Consider the following 21,065-nt stretch of genomic DNA (forward strand, 5'->3'; position numbering starts at 1 on the left):
ATGTTGCACTACTCGTTGTTCGAGGCCAAAAGTACGTATGTGATTGGTGAAGCATGACCTTCGGGGTCCGCTGACTTCATCATGGTATTGTTGATTGGTGAAGCATGACCTTCGGGGTCCGCTGACTTCATCATGGTATTGTTGATTGGTGAAGTATGACCTTCGGGGTCCGCTGACTTCATCATGAGATCGTTGATTGGTGAAGCATGACCTTTGGGGTCCGCTGACTTCATCATGGGTGTAGTGTTATATCGGTGAAGCATGACCGTTGACGGGGTCCGCTAACTTCATCCGGTGTTGAGATTTGGGAAGTGGGTCGCGTGTAGTTTTCTGCCAGCCTTCATGTCGTTGGATGTATGATCTATTGGTTGTTTTATACGCCAATGGTGGGGTCGTAAGGACCACGTTGTGTGAACTAACGGTGGTTTTATATGCCGATGGTGGGGTCGTGGGGACCATGTCGTGGGATTAGTGAGGCGATAGCCGTGTTTCGCTCACATGTTGTTACGGGTGTGACAATAGTCGATTTTGTACACCTTAGGTTTAGCGTTGCCATAGTCGTTTTGGGCGCTTTTGGTTTTAGCCGTTGCTTATGATGTTAGGATAGTGGCGTATTGGTTGTATTGCGCACTACAAAGGATGTTTAGTGGTAAGTGTAGTCCGTAAGGATTTTTGTGGTTCGATCTTCAACGTTCGGATTGTTGACTTTAGGTTGAGACTTGGTCACTTTTAGCGTTGTCTTTGGTAAAGGTACGCTAAGGAATTGATATCTCGGTACGAGAATGGTTGAGTTTTTCCCGATATGGGGAAAAGAGCAGGTTTTAGTGCTCGGATGGTGGTTTTGTTAAATCGCGGGTGACGATTTAGTTGTTAAAGGCGATTCATTGGGAAGGATTGCCTAAGAAAGTTCGGATTGGAACTTAGGATTGAGGGTCGTTGAGTAATTCCGAATTGGTTAAGTGGAGAAGATCACGAGGACGTGATCGAGTTTAAGTGGGGGAGAGTTGTAAGACCCAAATATTTATTGTACATAATGTATTTATGGTGTACGATGCGTGTATGAAGTTTACGTGTTGGTTGCTCGAACGCCGAAGGAAACTGGACGTTGTCTGAAGTGACAAGGTGTGTACGTTGTAGTGACCCGAACTTTTCCATGTTTATATATATTAATTGATATTGATATTTACATGATTAAATGTTTCCAACATCTTAAGCAATCAAACTTGTTAAGACTTGATTAATTGAAATATGTTTCATATAGACAATTGACCACCCAAGTTGACTGGTGATTCAAGAACGTTAAAACTTGTAAAAACTATATGATGACATATATATGGATATATATATATATAGTTAACATGATACTATGATAAGTAAACATATCATTAAGTATATTAACAATGAACTACATATGTAAAAACAAGACTACTAACTTAATGATTTTTAAACGAGACATATATGTAACGATTATCGTTGTAAAGACATTTAATGTATATATATCATATTAAGAGATATTCATACATGATAATATCATGATAATATAATAATTTAAAATCTCATTTGATATTATAAACATTGGGTTAACAACATTTAACAAGATTGTTAACCTAAAGGTTTCAAAACAACACTTACATGTAACGACTAACGATGACTTAACGACTCAGTTAAAATGTATATACATGTAGTGTTTTAATATGTATTTATACACTTTTGAAAGACTTCAATACACTTATCAAAATACTTCTACTTAACAAAAATGCTTACAATTACATCCTCGTTTAGTTTCATCAACAATTCTACTCGTATGCACCCGTATTCGTACTCGTACAATACACAGCTTTTAGATGTATGTACTATTGGTATATACACTCCAATGATCAGCTCTTAGCAGCCCATGTGAGTCACCTAACACATGTAGGAACCATCATTTGGCAACTCGCATGAAATATCTCATAAAATTACAAAAATATGAGTAATCATTCATGACTTATTTACATGAAAATAAAATTACATATCCTTTATATCTAATCCATACACCAACGACCAAAAACACCTACAAACACTTTCATTCTTCAATTTTCTTCATCTAATTGATCTCTCTCAAGTTCTATCTTCAAGTTCTAAGTGTTCTTCATATATTCTACAAGTTCTAGTTACATAAAATCAAGAATACTTTCAAGTTTGCTAGCTCACTTCCAATCTTGTAAGGTGATCATCCAACCTCAAGAAATCTTTGTTTCTTACAGTAGGTTATCATTCTAATACAAGTTAATAATCATATTCAAACTTTGGTTCAATTTCTATAACTATAACAATCTTATTTCAAGTGATGATCTTACTTGAACTTGTTTTCGTGTCATGATTCTGCTTCAAGAACTTCGAGCCATCCAAGGATCCGTTGAAGCTAGATCCAATTTTCTCTTTTCCAGTAGGTTTATCCAATGAACTTAAGGTAGTAATGATGTTCATAACATCATTCGATTCATACATATAAAGCTATCTTATTCGAAGGTTTAAACTTGTAATCACTAGAACATAGTTTAGTTAATTCTAAACTTGTTCGCAAACGAAAGTTAATCTTTCTAACTTGACTTTTAAAATCAACTAAACACATGTTCTATATCTATATGATATGCTAACTTAATGATTTAAAACCTGGAAACACGAAAAACACCGTAAAACCGGATTTACGCCGTCGTAGTAACACCGCGGGCTGTTTTGGGTTAGTTAATTAAAAACTATGATAAACTTTGATTTAAAAGTTGTTATTCTGAGAAAATTATTTTTATTATGAACATGAAACTATATCCAAAAATTATGGTTAAACTCAAAGTGGAAGTATGTTTTCTAAAATGGTCATCTAGACGTCGTTCTTTCGACTGAAATGACTACCTTTACAAAAATGACTTGTAACTTATTTTTCCGACTATAAATCTATACTTTTTTTGTTTAGGTTCATAAAATAGAGTTCAATATGAAACCATATCAATTTGATTCACTCAAAACGGATTTAAAATGAAAAAGTTATGGGTAAAACAAGATTGGATAATTTTTCTCATTTTAGCTACGTGAAAATTGGTAACAAATCTATTCCAACCATAACTTAATCAACTTATATTGTATATTATGTAATCTTGAGATACCATAGACACGTATACAATGTTTCGACCTATCATGTCGATACATCTATATATATTTCGGAACAACCATAGACACTCTATATGTGAATGTTGGAGTTAGCTATACAGAGTTGAGGTTGATTCCAGAATATATATAGTTTGAGTTGTGATCAATACTGAGATACGTATACACTGGGTCGTGGATTGATTCAAGATAATATTTATCGATTTATTTCTGTACATCTAACTGTGGACAACTAGTTGTAGGTTACTAACGAGGACAGCTGACTTAATAAACTTAAAACATCAAAATATATTAAAAGTGTTATAAATATATTTTGAACATACTTTGATATATATGTATATATTGTTATAGGTTCGTGAATCAACCAGTGGCCAAGTCTTACTTCTCGACGAAGTAAAAATCTGTGAAAGTGAGTTATAGTCCCACTTTTAAAATCTAATATTTTTGGGATGAGAATACATGCAGGTTTTATAAATGATTTACAAAATAGACACAAGTACGTGAAACTACATTCTATGGTTGAATTATCGAAATCGAATATGCCCCTTTTTATTAAGTCTGGTAATCTAAGAATTAGGGAACAGACACCCTAATTGACGCGAATCCTAAAGATAGATCTATTGGGCCTAACAAACCCCATCCAAAGTACCGGATGCTTTAGTACTTTGAAATTTATATCATATCCGAAGGGTGTCCCGGAATGATGGGGATATTCTTATATATGCATCTTGTTAATGTCGGTTACCAGGTGTTCACCATATGAATGATTTTTATCTCTATGTATGGGATGTGTATTGAAATATGAAATCTTGTGGTCTATTATTATGATTTGATATATATAGGTTAAACCTATAACTCACCAACATTTTTGTTGACGTTTTAAGCATGTTTATTCTCAGGTGATTATTAAGAGCTTCCGCTGTCGCATACTTAAATAAGGACGAAATTTGGAGTCCATGCTTGTATGATATTGTGTAAAAACTGCATTCAAGAAACTTATTTTGTTGTAACATATTTGTATTGTAAACCATTATGTAATGGTCGTGTGTAAACAGGATATTTTAGATTATCATTATTTGATAATCTACGTAAAGCTTTTTAAACCTTTATTGATGAAATAAAGGTTATGGTTTGTTTTAAAATGAATGCAGTCTTTGAAAAACGTCTCATATAGAAGTCAAAACCTCGCAACAAAATCAATTAATATGGAACGTTTTTAATCAATAAGAACGGGACATTTCAGTTGGTATCCGAGCGTTGGTCTTAGAGAACCAGAATTTTGCATTAGTGTGTCTTTTCGAGTTTGTTAGGATGCATTAGTGAGTCTGGACTTCGACCGTGTTTACTTGAAAAATGATTGCTTAACAAATTTTGTTGGAAACTATATATTTTTAACATGTGAATATTATGTGATATATTAATCTCTTAACGCGTTTGATATTATGTGATAGATGTCTACCTCTAGAACAAGTCCCATTGACTCACCTAATAATAATGAAGAGTCAAATGTAAATTGGAATGATTCGTGGACTGATTCACAAGTTCCCGAAGAGGAACCGGAAGAAGAGTCGGAACCGGAAGAAGAATCGGAACCGGAAGAAGAATCAGAACCGGATGAAGAAATAGAACCGGTGGGGGAAATAATAAAACGGTTAAGTAAAAGAAAATCCTCAACCAACCGACCAAGGTTAATTATGGTCAATGGTGTTTCCGCCAAGGAAGCAAAATATTGGGAGGATTACCAATTCTCCGATGAATCGGATTCCGACGAGAATTCCGATGATATTATAGAAATTACTCCAACTGAATTTAAAAAGGCAAAAGAAAATAATAAGGGAAAGGGCATAAAAATAGAGAAATCTAATTCCAACCCCGATGAACTTTATATGTATCGTCAACCCCCGAAGTCCTTAAGTTGTAACAATGACCCGGGAACCTCTAAACCACCAGTTTTTTCTAAACCGTTGTGGAAAACGACAGCTCGTATTAGGGGAACATCATATATCCCTAGAAACTTGGCAAAACGAACCAAAACCGAAGAAGAAGAAACAAGCGAGTCGGAATAAGATAGTTGTATTCGTGTGGCGTAATATATGTAATATAGTGTGCTTATGCTTTATGATATATGTAGAAATTGCTTGTATTAATAAGTATTTTTTTTATGAATCTAACTCTTGTCTATTTTACAGTATAAAAACACAAAATGGATAGACAACCCAATATTTTAAGAGACCTACCCGGAGACATGATTGATGAAATCTTGTCTAGAGTCGGTCAGAATTCTTCGGCACAACTATTTAAGGCGAGATCAGTTTGTAAGACATTCGAAGAACGTTCCAAGAATGCCTTGGTTTATAAAAGGCTTTCGTTCGAAAGATGGGGGATATCACATTGGGAAATCCATAAGTTACGATGTGTTTACTTTGACGCATATATTGCGGGGAACCCAAATGCTATTTTACGCAATGGGTTAAGAAATTATTTTGACTCAATATATCCGAATATTGGACTTCGTGATTTAGAAAAAGCGGCTAACATGCAACATAAATAAGCATGTTATGCTTACGGGTTAGTAATGTTCGCTTTTCACCAAAGTGAGAACAAGAACATCGGGCTACAACTATTAAACAAAACGTTCCCACAAGTGACGGAGTCGGTAATTGGGGTAAGAAATGAGGTTTTTAGATTGTTACGGGACTGTTGGACATTACGTAACCCTCGTCCCTTTGACGACGTTACAACACGCTGTCTTATCAACGGCCATAACGGTTATGTTCCACAAGACCAAGGATGGGAAGTAATCCTAGTAAAACCAGAATGCATGACTTGTTTCTGGACGTATGAATTACGTGTCTTTGTTGCCTTTTCTGAACGACTTGTGTACTAGCTAGAATTATCTTCACAACCATCTTGTATCAAATTTATTGTGTGCTATATTTCATGCTATATGTAAAATAAGCGGTATTGTAAGTTTGTAAAATATTGTGTAAAAGTTTGAACGCGTAATATTATTATAATCAGTTTTTCATATAGAATTGTAGTAGTTGAATTGTATATTAGCTACTAAGTATGAACTTAACGGGTAGGTACTACCCGAATTTAAACTTATAAAACGCTAATATGAAGAAAAAGCTTTTATAAATGAGTTCATATTATGCTACGAAATACTATTAACTACTCTTAATATTCTGTATGATTAACTTGTTCCATTTGACTATTTTGAAGGAAATGGCACCGACTACTCGACACACCGTGAATATGAATGAAGAGGAATTCCGTACTTTTCTAGCTTCAAACATAGCCGCGGTACAGGCTGCGCTACATACCAACAATAACCTTGGATCTAGCAGTACAGAAAATCGTGTAGGATGCACCTACAAAGAATTTACTGCCTACAAACCTTTGGAATTTGATGGAACCGAAGGACCGATCGGATTGAAACGGTGGACCGAGAAGGTCGAATCGGTGTTTGTCATAAGTAAGTGTACTGAAGAGGACAAAGTGAATTACGCTACGCATACCTTCACAGGTTCTGCGTTAACATGGTGGAATACCTATCTAGAGCAAGTGGGACAAGACGATGCGTACGCACTACCGTGGTCAGCATTCAAGCACTTGATGAACGAGAAGTACCGTCCCAGAACCGAGGTCAATAAGCTCAAGACAGAACTTAGAGGGTTACGAACCCAAGGATTTGATATTACCACGTACGAAAGACGATTCACAGAATTGTGCCTATTGTGTCCGGGAGCATTCGAAGATGAGGAAGAGAAGATCGACGCGTTTGTGAAAGGATTACCGGAAAGAATCCAAGAAGATATAAGTTCACATGAGCCCGCCTCCATACAACAGGCATGTAGAATGGCTCACAAACTATTGAACCAGATTGAAGAAAGAATTAAAGAACAGACTGCTGAAGAGGCCAATGTGAAGCAAGTCAAAAGAAAGTGGGAGGAAAACGGTGATAAGAATCACCAATACAATAACAACAGCAATTACAACAATAATCGCAACAATTATCCCAACAATCGCAACATCAATCGCAACTACAACAAACGGCCCAACAACAACAACAACAACAACAACAGCAACTACAACAATCATCCCAACAACAATAATAATCACAACAACAACAACAATCAGAAGCAGCTATGCCAAAGGTGTGAAAAGTATCACTCGGGGTTCTCTACCAAATTTTGCAACAAGTGTAAAAGAGATGGTCATAGCGCGGCGAAGTGTGAGGTCTACGGACCAGGGGTTAATAGAACGAAAGGAACAAATGGTGTCGGAACGAGTAATGGCTGAGCAAGTAGTGTCGGAGCAAGTTATGCCAATGTAGTTTGTTATAAATGTGGAAAACCGGGCCACATTATTAGAAATTGCCCGAACCAGGAGAACACGAATGGACAAGGCCGCGGAAGAGTTTTCAATATTAATGCGGCAGAGGCACAGGAAGACCCAGAGCTTGTTACGGGTACGTTTCTTATTGACAATAAATCTGCTTACGTTTTATTTGATTCGGGTGCGGATAGAAGCTATATGAGTAGAGATTTTTGTGCTAAATTAAGTTGTCCATTGACGCCTTTGGATAGTAAATTTTTACTCGAATTAGCAAATGGTAAATTAATTTCAGCAGATAATATATGTCGGAATCGAGAAATTAAACTGGTTAGCGAAACATTTAAGATTGATTTGATACCAGTAGAGTTAGGGAGTTTTGATGTGATAATCGGTATGGACTGGTTGAAAGAAGTGAAATCAGAGATCGTTTGTTACAAAAATGCATTTCGCATTATACGAGAAAAAGGAAAACCCTTAATGGTGTACGGAGAAAAGGGCAACACGAAGCTACATCTTATTAGTAATTTGAAGGCACAAAAACTAATAAGAAAAGGTTGCTATGCTATTCTAGCACACTTCGAGAAAGTACAAACTGAAGAAAAGAGCATCAATGATGTTCCCATTGCAAAAGAATTTCCCGATGTATTTCCGAAAGAATTACCGGGATTACCCCCACATCGATCCGTTGAATTTCAAATAGATCTTGTACCAGGAGCTGCACCAATAGCTCGTACTCCTTACAGGCTCGCACCCATCGAGATGAAAGAACTGCAAAGCCAATTACAAGAACTTTTAGAGCGTGGTTTCATTCGACCAAGCACATCACCGTGGGGAGCTCCTGTTTTGTTTGTCAAGAAGAAAGATGGTACATTCAGGTTGTGTATCGACTACTGAGAGTTGAACAAACTTACCATCAAGAACCGCTACCCACTACCGAGAATCGACGACTTATTTGATCAACTACAAGGCTCGTCTGTTTATTCAAAGATTGACTTACGTTCCGGGTATCATCAAATGCGGGTGAAAGAAGATGATATTCCAAAGACTGCTTTCAGAACACGTTACGATCATTACGAGTTTATGGTCATGCCGTTTGGTTTAACTAATGTACCAGCTGTGTTCATGGACCTTATGAACCGAGTGTGTGGACCATACCTTGACAAGTTTGTCATTGTTTTCATTGATGACATACTTATTTACTCAAAGAATGACCAAGAACACGGTGAACATTTGAGAAAGGTGTTAGAAGTATTGAGGAAGGAAGAATTGTACGCTAAGTTTTCAAAGTGTGCATTTTGGTTGGAAGAAGTTCAATTCCTTGGTCACATAGTGAACAAAGAAGGTATTAAGGTGGATCCGGCAAAGATAGAAACTGTTGAAAAGTGAGAAACCCCGAAAACTCCGAAACACATACGCCAGTTTTTAGGACTAGCTGGTTACTACAGAAGGTTCATCAGAGACTTTTTCAGAATAGCAAAACCCTTGACTGCATTAACGCATAAAGGGAAGAAATTTGAATGGAATGATGAACAAGAGAAAGCGTTTCAGTTATTGAAGAAAAATCTAACTACGGCACCTATATTGTCATTGCCTGAAGGGAATGATGATTTTGTGATTTATTGTGATGCATCAAAGCAAGGTCTCGGTTGTGTATTAATGCAACGAACGAAGGTGATTGCTTATGTTTCAAGACAATTGAAGATTCACGAACAAAATTATACGACGCATGATTTGGAATTACGCGCGGTTGTTTTTGCATTAAAGACTTGGAGGCACTACTTATATGGGGTCAAAAGTATTATATATACCGACCACAAAAGTCTTCAACACATATTTAATCAGAAACAACTGAATATGAGGCAGCGTAGGTGGATTGAATTATTGAATGATTACGACTTTGAGATTCGTTACCACCCGGGGAAGGCAAATGTGGTAGCCGATGCCTTGAGCAGGAAGGACAGAGAACCCATTCGAGTAAAATCTATGAATATAATGATTCAGGCGCAACAAGGAGTTTTAAAAGAGGGAAATTTAAAGGATGAAATACCCAAAGGATCGGAGAAGCATCTTAATATTCGGGAAGACGGAACCCGGTATAGGGCTGAAAGGATTTAGGTACCAAAATTTGGAGATATGAGAGAAATGGTACTTAGAGAAGCTCATAAAACCAGATACTCAATACATCCTGGAACGGGGAAGATGTACAAGGATCTCAAGAAACATTTTTGGTGGCCGGGTATGAAAACCGATGTTGCTAAATATGTAGGAGAATGTTTGACGTGTTCTAAGGTCAAAGCTGAGCATCAGAAACCATCAGGTCTACTTCAACAACCCGAAATCCCGGAATGGAAATGGGAAAACATTACCATGGATTTCATCACTAAATTGACAAGGACTGCAAGTGGTTTTGATACTATTTGGGTAATAGTTGATCGTCTCACCAAATCAGCACACTTTCTGCCAATAAAAGAAGATGACAAGATGGAGAAGTTAGCACGACTGTATTTGAAGCTGAGCAATCTCTATTATCTCTGATAGGGATAGCAGATTTATTTCAAGATTCTGGCAGACATTACAGCAAGCATTAGGAACTCGTCTAGACATGAGTACTGCCTATCATCCACAAACTGATGGGCAGAGCGAAAGGACGATACAAACACTTGAAGACATGCTACGAGCATGTGTTATTGATTTCGGAAACAGTTGGGATCGACATCTACCGTTAGCAAAATTTTCCTACAACAACAGCTACCATTCAAGCATTGAGATGGCGCCGTTTGAAGCACTTTATGGTAGAAAGTGCAGGTCTCCGATTTGTTGGAGTGAAGTGGGGGATAGACAGATTACGGGTCCGGAGATTATACAAGAAACTACCGAGAAGATCATCCAAATTCAACAACGGTTGAAAACCGCCCAAAGTCGACAAAAGAGCTACGCTGACATTAAAAGAAAAGATATAGAATTTGAAATTGGAGAGATGGTCATGCTTAAAGTTGCACCTTGTAAAGGCGTTGTTCGATTTGGTAAACGAGGGAAATTAAATCCAAGGTATATTGGACCATTCAAGATTATTGATCGTGTCGGACCAGTAGCTTACCGACTTGAGTTACCTCAACAACTCGTGGCTGTACATAACACTTTCCACGTCTCGAATTTGAAGAAATGTTTTGCTAAAGAAGATCTCACTATTCCGTTAGACGAAATCCAAATCAACGAAAAACTTCAATTCATCGAAGAACCCGTCGAAATAATGGATCGTGAGGTTAAAAGACTTAAGCAAAATAAGATACCAATTGTTAATGTTCGATGGAATGCTCGTAGAGGACCCGAGTTCACCTGGGAGTGTGAAGATCAGATGAAGAAGAAATACCCGCATCTATTCCCAGAAGATTCGTCAATACCTTCAACAGCTTAAAATTTCGGGACGAAATTTATTTAACGGGTAGGTACTGTAGTGACCCGAACTTTTCCATGTTTATATATATTAATTGAGATTGATATTTACATGATTAAATGTTTCCAACATGTTAAGCAATCAAACTTGTCAAGACTTGATTAATTGAAATATGTTTCATATAGACAATTGACCACCCAAGTTGACCGGTGATTCACGAACGTTAAAACTTGTAAAAACTATACGATGAAATATATATGGTTATATATATAGTTAACATGTTTTTATTATAAGTATGTATCTCATTAGGTATTTTAACAATGAGTTATATACATAAAAATGAGACTATTAATTTAAGAAACTCGAAAACGATATATATAACGATTATCGTTATAACAACGTCTTACTAGGTACATATGAATCATATTAAGATATTGATACACTTGGTTAATTATGTTAAATGATAATTAAATATATTATTAAGTGTATTAACAATGAAATACATATGTAAAAATAAGACTACTAACTTAATGATTTCGAAACGAGACATATATGTAACGATTATCGTTGTAACGACATTTAACTGTATATACATCATACTAAGATATATTATATATCATAATATCATGATAATATAACAATTTAACATCTCATTTGTTATAATAAATAATGGGTTAACAACATTCAACAAGATCGTTAACCTAAAGATTTCAAAACAACATTTACATGTAACGACTAAAGATGACTTAACGACTCAGTTAAAATGTATATACATGTAGTGTTTTAATATGTATTCATACACTTTTGAAAGACTTCAAGACACTTAACAAAATACTTCTACTTAACAAAAATGCTTACAATTACATCCTCGTTCAGTTTCATCAACAATTCTACTCGTATGCACCCGTATTCGTACTCGTACAATACACAACTTTTAGATGTATGTACTATTGGTATATACACTCCAATGATCAGCTCTTAGCAGCCCATGTGAGTCACCTAACACATGTGGGAACCATCATTTGGCAACTAGCATGAAATATCTCATAAAATTACAAAAATATGAGTAATCATTCATGACTTATTTACATGAAAACAAAATTACATATCCTTTATATCTAATCCATACACCAACGACCAAAAACACCTACAAATACTTTCATTCTTCAATTTTCTTCATCTAATTGATCTCTCTCAAGTTCTATCTTCAATTTCTAAGTGTTCTTCATATATTTTACAAGTTCTAGTTACATAAAATCAAGAATACTTTCAAGTTTGCTAGCTCACTTCCAATCTTGTAAGGTGATCATCCAACCTCAAGAAATCTTTGTTTCTTACAGTAGGTTATCATTCTAATACAAGGTAATAATCATATTCAAACTTTGGTTCAATTTCTATAACTATAACAATCTTATTTCAAGTGATTATCTTACTTGAACTTGTTTTCGTGTCATGATTCTGCTTCAAGAACTTCGAGCCATCCAAGGATCCGTTGAAGCTAGATCCATTTTTCTCTTTTCCAGTAGGTTTATCCAAGGAACTTAAGGTAGTAATGATGTTCATAACATCATTCGATTCATACATATAAAGCTATCTTATTCGAAGGTTTAAACTTGTAATCACTAGAACATAGTTTAGTTAATTCTAAACTTGTTCGCAAACAAAAGTTAATCCTTCTAACTTGACTTTTAAAATCAACTAAACACATGTTCTATATCTATATGATATGCTAACTTAATGATTTAAAACCTGGAAACACAAAAAACACCGTAAAACCGGATTTACGCCGTCGTAGTAACACCGCGGGCTGTTTTGGGTTAGTTAATTAAAAACTATGATAAACTTTGATTTAAAAGTTGTTATTCTGAGAAAATGATTTTTATTATGAACATGAAACTATATCCAAAAATTATGGTTAAACTCAAAGTGGAAGTATGTTTTCTAAAATGGTCATCTAGACGTCGTTCTTTCGACTGAAATGACTACCTTTACAAAAATGACTTGTAACTTATTTTTCCGACAATAAACCTATACTTTTTCTGTTTAGATTCATAAAATAGAGTTCAATATGAAACCATAGCAATTTGATTCACTCAAAACGGATTTAAAATGAAGAAGTTATGGGTAAAACAAGATTGGATAATTTTTCTCATTTTAGCTACGTGAAAATTGGTAACAAATCTATTCCAACCATAACTTAATCAACTTGTATTGTATATTATGTAATCTTGAGATACCATAGACACGTATACGATGTTTCGACCTATCATGTCGACACATCTATATATATTTCGGAACAACCATAGACACTCTATATGTGAATGTTGGAGTTAGCTATACAGGGTTGAGGTTGATTCCAAAATATATATAGTTTGAGTTGTGATCAATACTGAGATACGTATACACTGGGTCGTGGATTGATTCAAGATAATATTTATCGATTTATTTCTGTACATTTAATTGTGGACAACTAGTTGTAGGTTACTAACGAGGACAGCTGACTTAATAAACTTAAAACATCAAAATATATTAAAAGTGTTGTAAATATATTTTGAACATACTTTAATATATATGTATATATTGTTATAGGTTCGTGAATCAACCAGTGGCCAAGTCTTACTTCCCGACGAAGTAAAAATCTGTGAAAGTGAGTTATAGTCCCACTTTTAAAATCTAATATTTTTGGGATGAGAATACATGCAGGTTTTATAAATGTTTTACAAAATAGACACAAGTACGTGAAACTACATTCTGTGGTTGAATTATCGAAATCGAATATGCCCCTTTTTATTAAGTCTGGTAATCTAAGAATTAGGGAACATACACCCTAATTGACGCGAATCCTAAAGATAGATCTATCGGGCCCAACAAGCCCCATCCAAAGTACCGGATGATTTAGTACTTCGAAATTTATATCATATCCGAAGGGTGTCCCGGAATGATGGGGATATTCTTATATATGCATCTTGTTAATGTCGGTTACCAGGTGTTCACCATATGAATGATTTTTATCTCTATGTATGGGATGTGTATTGAAATATGAAATCTTGTGGTCTATTATTATGATTTGATATATATATAGGTTAAACCTATAACTCACCAACATTTTTGTTGACGTTTTAAGCATGTTTATTCTCAGGTGATTATTAAGAGCTTCTGCTGTCGCATACTTAAATAAGGATGAGATTTGGAGTCCATGCTTGTATGATATTGTGTAAAAACTGCATTCAAGAAACTTATTTTGTTGTAACATATTTGTATTGTAAACCATTATGTAATGGTCGTGTGTAAACAGGATATTTTAGATTATCATTATTTGACAATCTACGTAAAGCTTTTTAAACCTTTATTGGTGAAATAAAGGTTATGGTTTGTTTTAAAATGAATGCAGTCTTTGAAAAACGTCTCATATAGAGGTCAAAACCTCGCAACGAAATCAATTAATATGGAACGTTTTTAATCAATAAGAACGGGACATTTCAGGGGGATGGAGTGTTCAATGGTTACTCATGTGTTAAAGCTTCTAAAGTTGGTTAAAAGGATGGTTTACATGGGGATTAAGTGCAAACTAGATTCCATTTGATCTAACCAACTAGTTACATATTCTAAGTAATACTTACAAGGAAGAGTGGGCTAACTAAGTCCACTAATAATGTAGGGTGGGCTTATAAAGTCCAATAATACTAGTAAAGGCCCAAGTTCAAATAAAAGCCCAAGTATGTATGTAATTAACAAGTTAATCCAATTAAAAGCCCAAGTAACTAACTAACAACATTAGTTAATTAAAATGATTAATAAACTTAATCATGAATGTAAATAATACTCTAAAAATATTATTCGCGAAGTTTCGTGTGTCACAAAGACGTTTCGGGCAATTAAAGTCAAGTTCGGGCAATCATGGCAACATGCAAATGTAATGACATACATTCGTTTAATCACACGTAATAATAATAATAATTATTAATAAATAAATGTTGGAAAATCCAGGGTCGTTACATTACCCACCTGTTAAAGAAAATTTCGTCCCGAAATTTAAGCTGAGGTAGATGGAGGAGTCGGAAAAAGGTGAGGATACTTCCGCATCATTTGGTCCTCTCGCTCCCAAGTAAACTCGGGTCCTCGTTTGGCATTCCATCGCACTCGGACGATCGGAATCTTGTTGCATTTCAAAGTTTTGATCTCTCGATCCATAATTTTAACAGGTTCTTCCACAAAGTGGAGCTTGTCATCAATTGTAAGTTCTTCTAGTGGTATGATAAGTTCAGGTGCAGCAAGACACTTCTTCAAGTTTGACACATGGAAGGTAGGATGAACTGAGCTCAATTGTGCTGGTAGATCCAAACGGTAAGCAACGGGTCCAACACGTTCCAAGATTTCAAAAGGACCAATGTATCGTGGGTTTAACTTTCCACGTTTTCCAAAACCGATCACACCTTTCCAAGGTGCAACCTTCAACATTACACAATCACCCACGTTGAATTCAAAGTCCTTACATTTAAGATCGGCATAACTCTTCTGACGATCGCGGGCATTCTTAAGTCTAGCTTGAATCTGAGCAATCTTCTCCGTCGTTTCGTGGACTACCTCGGGTCCGGTGATTTGCTTTTTGCCTACTTCGGCCCAACAAATAGGAGATCGGCACTTACGGCCATACAATGCTTCAAAAGGTGCAGCATTAATGCTAGAGTGATAACTGTTGTTGTACGAGAATTCGGCGAGTGGCAAATGCCTTTCCCAGGCCTTTCCGAAATCAATGACACATGCACGCAGCATGTCCTCCAAGGTCTGAATCGTTCGTTCACTTTACCCATCAGTCTGAGGGTGATAAGCAGTACTCATGTCAAGACGAGTTCCCATGGCTTCTTGCAAAGAACGCCAAAATCTAGAAGCAAAACGGTGATCGCGATCGGAGATGATCGATAAAGGTACACCATGATGAGATACAACCTCCTTAATGTATAATTGAGCAAGTCTTTCCATTGTATCAGTTTCCTTCATTGCTAGAAAGTGTGCAGATTTGGTGAGGCGGTCAACAATAACCCAGATGGTATCGTATCTGCCCACCGTCTTTGGTAGCTTGGTGATGAAGTCCATTGTTATCCTTTCCCACTTCCATTGTGGGATTTCCAGTTGTTGAAGTAAACCAGAAGGTCTCTGATGCTCGGCTTTAACCTTTGAGCAAGTCAAACACTTACCAACATAAGTCGCAATGTCCTTCTTAAGATTTGGCTACCAATACTGTTCTTTAAGGTCGTGGTACATTTTGCCTGCTCCAGGTTGAATCGAATATCTCGATTTGTGTGCTTCATCAAGTATCAGGTTTCGTAGATCTCCATAATAAGGTACCCAAATTCTTCCGGCATAACATCGAAGTCCAGACTCCCTAACCTCGAATCGAGAGACAAGTATGTTCAAATGTTCATGAGATATGTTCTCCTCCTTGAAAGCCTCATCTTGGGCTACTCTGATCTGGCTATTGAGGTTCGAATGGACGGTGATGTTCAGAGCCCTAACACGAAGAGGTGCCGTCCTCTCCTTTCGGCTTAAAGCGTCAGCTACAACATTGGCCTTGCCAGGGTGATAACGGAGTTCACAATCGTAGTCATTGAGCGTCTCGATCCATCGACACTGTCTCATATTTAGTTGCTTCTGATCAAAGATGTGCTGGAGACTCTTGTGGTCGGTGAAGATAGTGCTCTTAGTTCCATACAAATAATGTCTCCACAATTTGATTGCAAAGACAACGGCTCCAAGTTCAAGATCATGTGTAGTGTAGTTCTGCTCGTGAATCTTCAATTGGCGGGAGGCATAGGCAATAACCTTTGATCGTTGCATCAGTACACAAGCAAAACCACTCTTCGATGCATCACAATAAACAACAAAGTCGTCACTGCCTTCAGGAAGTGATAGGATAGGTGCAGAGGTTAACTTCTTCTTCAAAGTTTGGAATGCTGATTCGTGTGCGGGTTCCCAAATGAACTTCTTGCCCTTGTGAGTCAGCGTGGTCAAAGGACGCGCAATCAGAGAAAATCCTTCGATGAATCTTCGGTAATAACCGGCGAGACCTAGGAATTGGAAAATATGAGTCGGAGTAGTGGGGGTCTCCCACTTGCTGATAGCTTCAATCTTGGCGGGATCAACTTTGATACCCTGGTCGCTTACAACATGACCCAAAAATTGTACTTCCTTCAACGAAAATTCACACTTGGAGAATTTGGCGTAAAGTTGCTCTTGTCTTAAGAGTTCAAGCACTAATCGGAGGTGTTGCTCATGTTCTTCTTCGCTCTTAGAGTAGATGAGGATATCATCTATGAAGACGATAACAAACTTGTCCAAGTAACGCTTGCAGACACGATTCATGAGGTCCATGAACACGGTAGGTGCATTTGTTAAACCGAATGGCATCACAAGAAACTCATAATGACCATAGCGGGTTCCGAATGCAGTTTTCATCATGTCACTTTCCTTCACCCTCAACTGGTGATAACCGGATCGCAAATCAATCTTTGAGTAGACACTCGATCCTTGTAGTTGGTCAAAAAGATCGTCAATTCGTGGAAGAGGATACCGATTCTTGATAGTCAATTTGTTGAGTTCACGGTAGTCGATACACATACGGAAGGATCCATCCTTCTTCTTCACAAACAACACAGGTGCGCCCCAAGGCGAGAAACTTGGTTGGATAAATCCACGGTCTAATAGCTCTTGTAGTTGACTCTGTAATTCTTGCATCTCGGAAGGTGCGAGTCTATAAGGTGCGTGAGCTACAGGTGCAGCTCCTGGCACTAAGTCAATCTGAAACTCTACCGCTCTCTGCGGCTGTAATCCAGGCAATTCCTCTGGGAAGACATCAGAAAATTCGTTCACAATTCGAACGTCATTCACGCTCTTCACCTCAGTTTCTACCGCTTTCACATGTGCTAGGACAGCAAAACGTCCCTTCTTCATTATCTTTTGCGCTTTCACGCAACTAATGAGGTTCAACTTCGAGGTACATCTCTCTCCATAGATAACCAGTGGTTTGCCATCTCCTTGTGGTATGCGAAGTGCTTTATCTCCGCAGATTATATCGGCCCTTATCTTGCTCAACCAATCCATACCGACGATCACGTAAAAACTTCCCAGTTTGATAGGTATCAAATCAATTTTGAAATCTGCACCAGCTATGTTGATAATAGCTCCACGACTAATATGGTCAACCTTTTCAAGTTTTCCATTTGCGACCTCGACAAGCATACTTTCTTTTAACGGGATTAATGACCAATTAATCTTATCGCAAAAATGTCTACATACATAACTTCTATTCGCACCAGTATCAAACAAGATAGAAGCTAAAAGATTGTTGATTGTGAATATACCTGTCACCAAGTTGGGGTTATCGCGTGCATCCCTTGCATTAACATTAAAAGCTCTACCATGGGGTGGCCCGCCATCTTTTCGCTTGTTGGGGCATGCGTTTCTGAAATGGCCCGTCTGTCCACATTCGTAGCACTTCTTAGGTCCATCGGTGTTCGGCTTCCTATTCAAAGTAGTGACCTTGCAGTCCTTCCCGATGTGCCCAGCCCGTTGGCACTTCTCACAGACAACATTGCAATACCCAGTGTGGTGTTTGTAGCATCGCTTGCATTGTGGTAAGGTTCCTTTGTAGTTCGGGTTAGTGTTGGTGTTGTTGTTGGGATTAGGGTTTCCACCGTTGTTGTGCCTCTTGGCGGGGGTCTGATCGTAGTTTCTCCCCCTGTTATTGTTGTTGTTGTTGTTGTTGTTGCTGTTGCTGTTGTAGTTGTTGTGGTTGTTATCCCATTTCCTCTTTTCGCTACTACCAGCTTCAAACTTAGCCTTCTCCGGCTCATCAATAAGAATCTGATTCATGAGAGTATGCGCCATGCGCATTGCTTCGGGAACATTCGGTGGTTTGGATGAGGTGACATTTCCTTTGATGGACTTAGGGAGTCCCGAGAAGTATTTCTCCATGCGCTTGAATTCGGGGGTGACCATGGTCGGACACATCAGTGCTAACTCTAAAAACCTACGATTGTAACTGTTAAGGTCGTTCCCTACGGCCTTCAACTGCATGAATTCAATTTCCATCTTCTGAATTTCGGTTCTCGGACAATACTCATCAATCATAGCCGCCTTGAATTCCTCCCATGGCGTAGCATACGCCTCATCGATACCTTTCGCTTGAGCTAACGTGTTCCACCACGTTAGCGCGCCGTCAGATAGCGTGCAAGATGAAAACTTGGTCTTGTTATCCTCCGAACAGTTGCTAACTCGGAATACTGATTCAAGTTTCTCGAACCATCTGGTGAGACCAACTGGTCCCTCGGTGCCACTGAAGTTATGCGGTTTGCAGCTCTGGAATTCCTTGTATGTACACCCATTTCGAACGGGTGGAATAACCGGTGGTGGTGGCGGTGGAGCTTCGAGATTTCTTTCTGCTAGGGCTGCAGCGACCCGTTCGTTGATCATGTCCTCAATCTGGGCTGCGGGAGGTGTGGATCTTCCGTTAGCCATGATATTCTAAACAAAAATTTTGACCCAAGTTAAAATCCAGCATTCGATATGTAGTAATATAGTACATAGTAACCAACATGGAATCAAAACATCACACGTTATTAAATAATGCATCTAGGTACAAATACCACAGAATCATCGTACAGCAATGTAAATAGAACATCGTGCAAGAATTAAATAACGCAAAGTTCCATTCATTAATAATAATAAGTTTCATACATCTGAAGAAGTTCGTACAATACATATGAAATACATGAAACTATATCTAGATTACATCATGAAATCTAAATACAAGGTCCTACGGTGAAGGCGGGTGAACTGCTCCTCGAGCCAACTGCTCCTCGAGCTCAGTGACTCGAGCTCGGAGAGTCTCAATCTCCCTCATCAGTTCCTCGTTAGAGGGAGCTGGTGGGGCAGGCGGTGCAAGTAGGGCGGGTGGTGCGGGTGGTGCCGGTGGTGCTGATGTAGATGGTCCGGCTCCGGATGTAGACGGTACGTCCCTAGATGTAAGTAGTCCGTATCTAAATCTAGGTGGTACGGTTCCAGGAATAGTCAATACGTAACGGGGAACCTTACGTATCTGTGGGTCAGCAGGGTATGGCACAACTCGTTTACGAGCAGTAACCCTACGACGATGGCTAAATGCGTCAGTAAAAGCACGACCTCCATTCACCCCTGGAATGACGGTGCCGTCGAAACGGTACCGCTTCTTCGGCGGGGTGGAGGGTGCCTGAATAGGTCTATCAGCAAGATCCTCATCATCGCTGGAGTCATCTGATGATGAAGAATCGGCAGATGATGAGTCATCCGAATTGTGTGGTGGTGACACTGGTGGCTGAGCTGGTAATCCGAAGCGTCCGAAGGCGGCCAACATCTGTCTGTGTCTGCCTGGCGGAATCACGACTAAACGTCCGTCGGGAGTGCGTCGGCAAGGCATGTGCATGTGGTTACGAAACGGCCCTTCCCCGAACTCCGCGGGGATCTCAATACGACCAATGCGGGGCTGTGACCTCGAGGGTCCTGGAGCAGACACTGGGGCAGGTGCACTAGTACCAGCTCCGGAAGTAGAAGCGCCAAAATCACTAGTGGGTCTGAGTCTGTACTGCCCGAAATGCCAGCAGGTGGAACATTCGACATCTGAACAAGGAAAAATAAATTTTCCATGTCAGTATGTCATAAAGCAAGCAAATAATAGGCCAACAGTTTAAATCATGTATAACGGTAACTAGCATGGCAATAACAGTAATTCATATGAAAGTAGCATGCAATCGAAAGCAAGTAGCATCATGCAGTAGTGAAATCATGTAGTAGCATACGGCATATAGCGGAAAAAGTAAGCAGCAGCATGCATTAAGTTCAGCGGAAACAAGTAAACTAGCAAGTTGTAGATTAGTCCTATTAGTGAATCCTACTCGGGTCCGTCTTAGACTCACTAATGCAACCTAATTCCCTACAACCAATGCTCTGATACCAAATGTGATGCCCCATACTAAATCATCATGTACGGACCATCAACAACAGGATCATTACAAGGTTAAGTACTATATGCGTTTTCAAAACAGAGTTTGCATTCACGATAAAAAGGTGATGTCATAACCGACATCAAATGTTTTACATTTCAAAAGCATGCTTCACTAAGTAGAAGCAAATAAATAAGTGTACGTGACCCCAA

This window comes from Rutidosis leptorrhynchoides, chromosome 4 (genome assembly GCF_046630445.1).
Source record: "Rutidosis leptorrhynchoides isolate AG116_Rl617_1_P2 chromosome 4, CSIRO_AGI_Rlap_v1, whole genome shotgun sequence".
NCBI classification, from domain to species: Eukaryota; Viridiplantae; Streptophyta; class Magnoliopsida; order Asterales; family Asteraceae; genus Rutidosis; species Rutidosis leptorrhynchoides.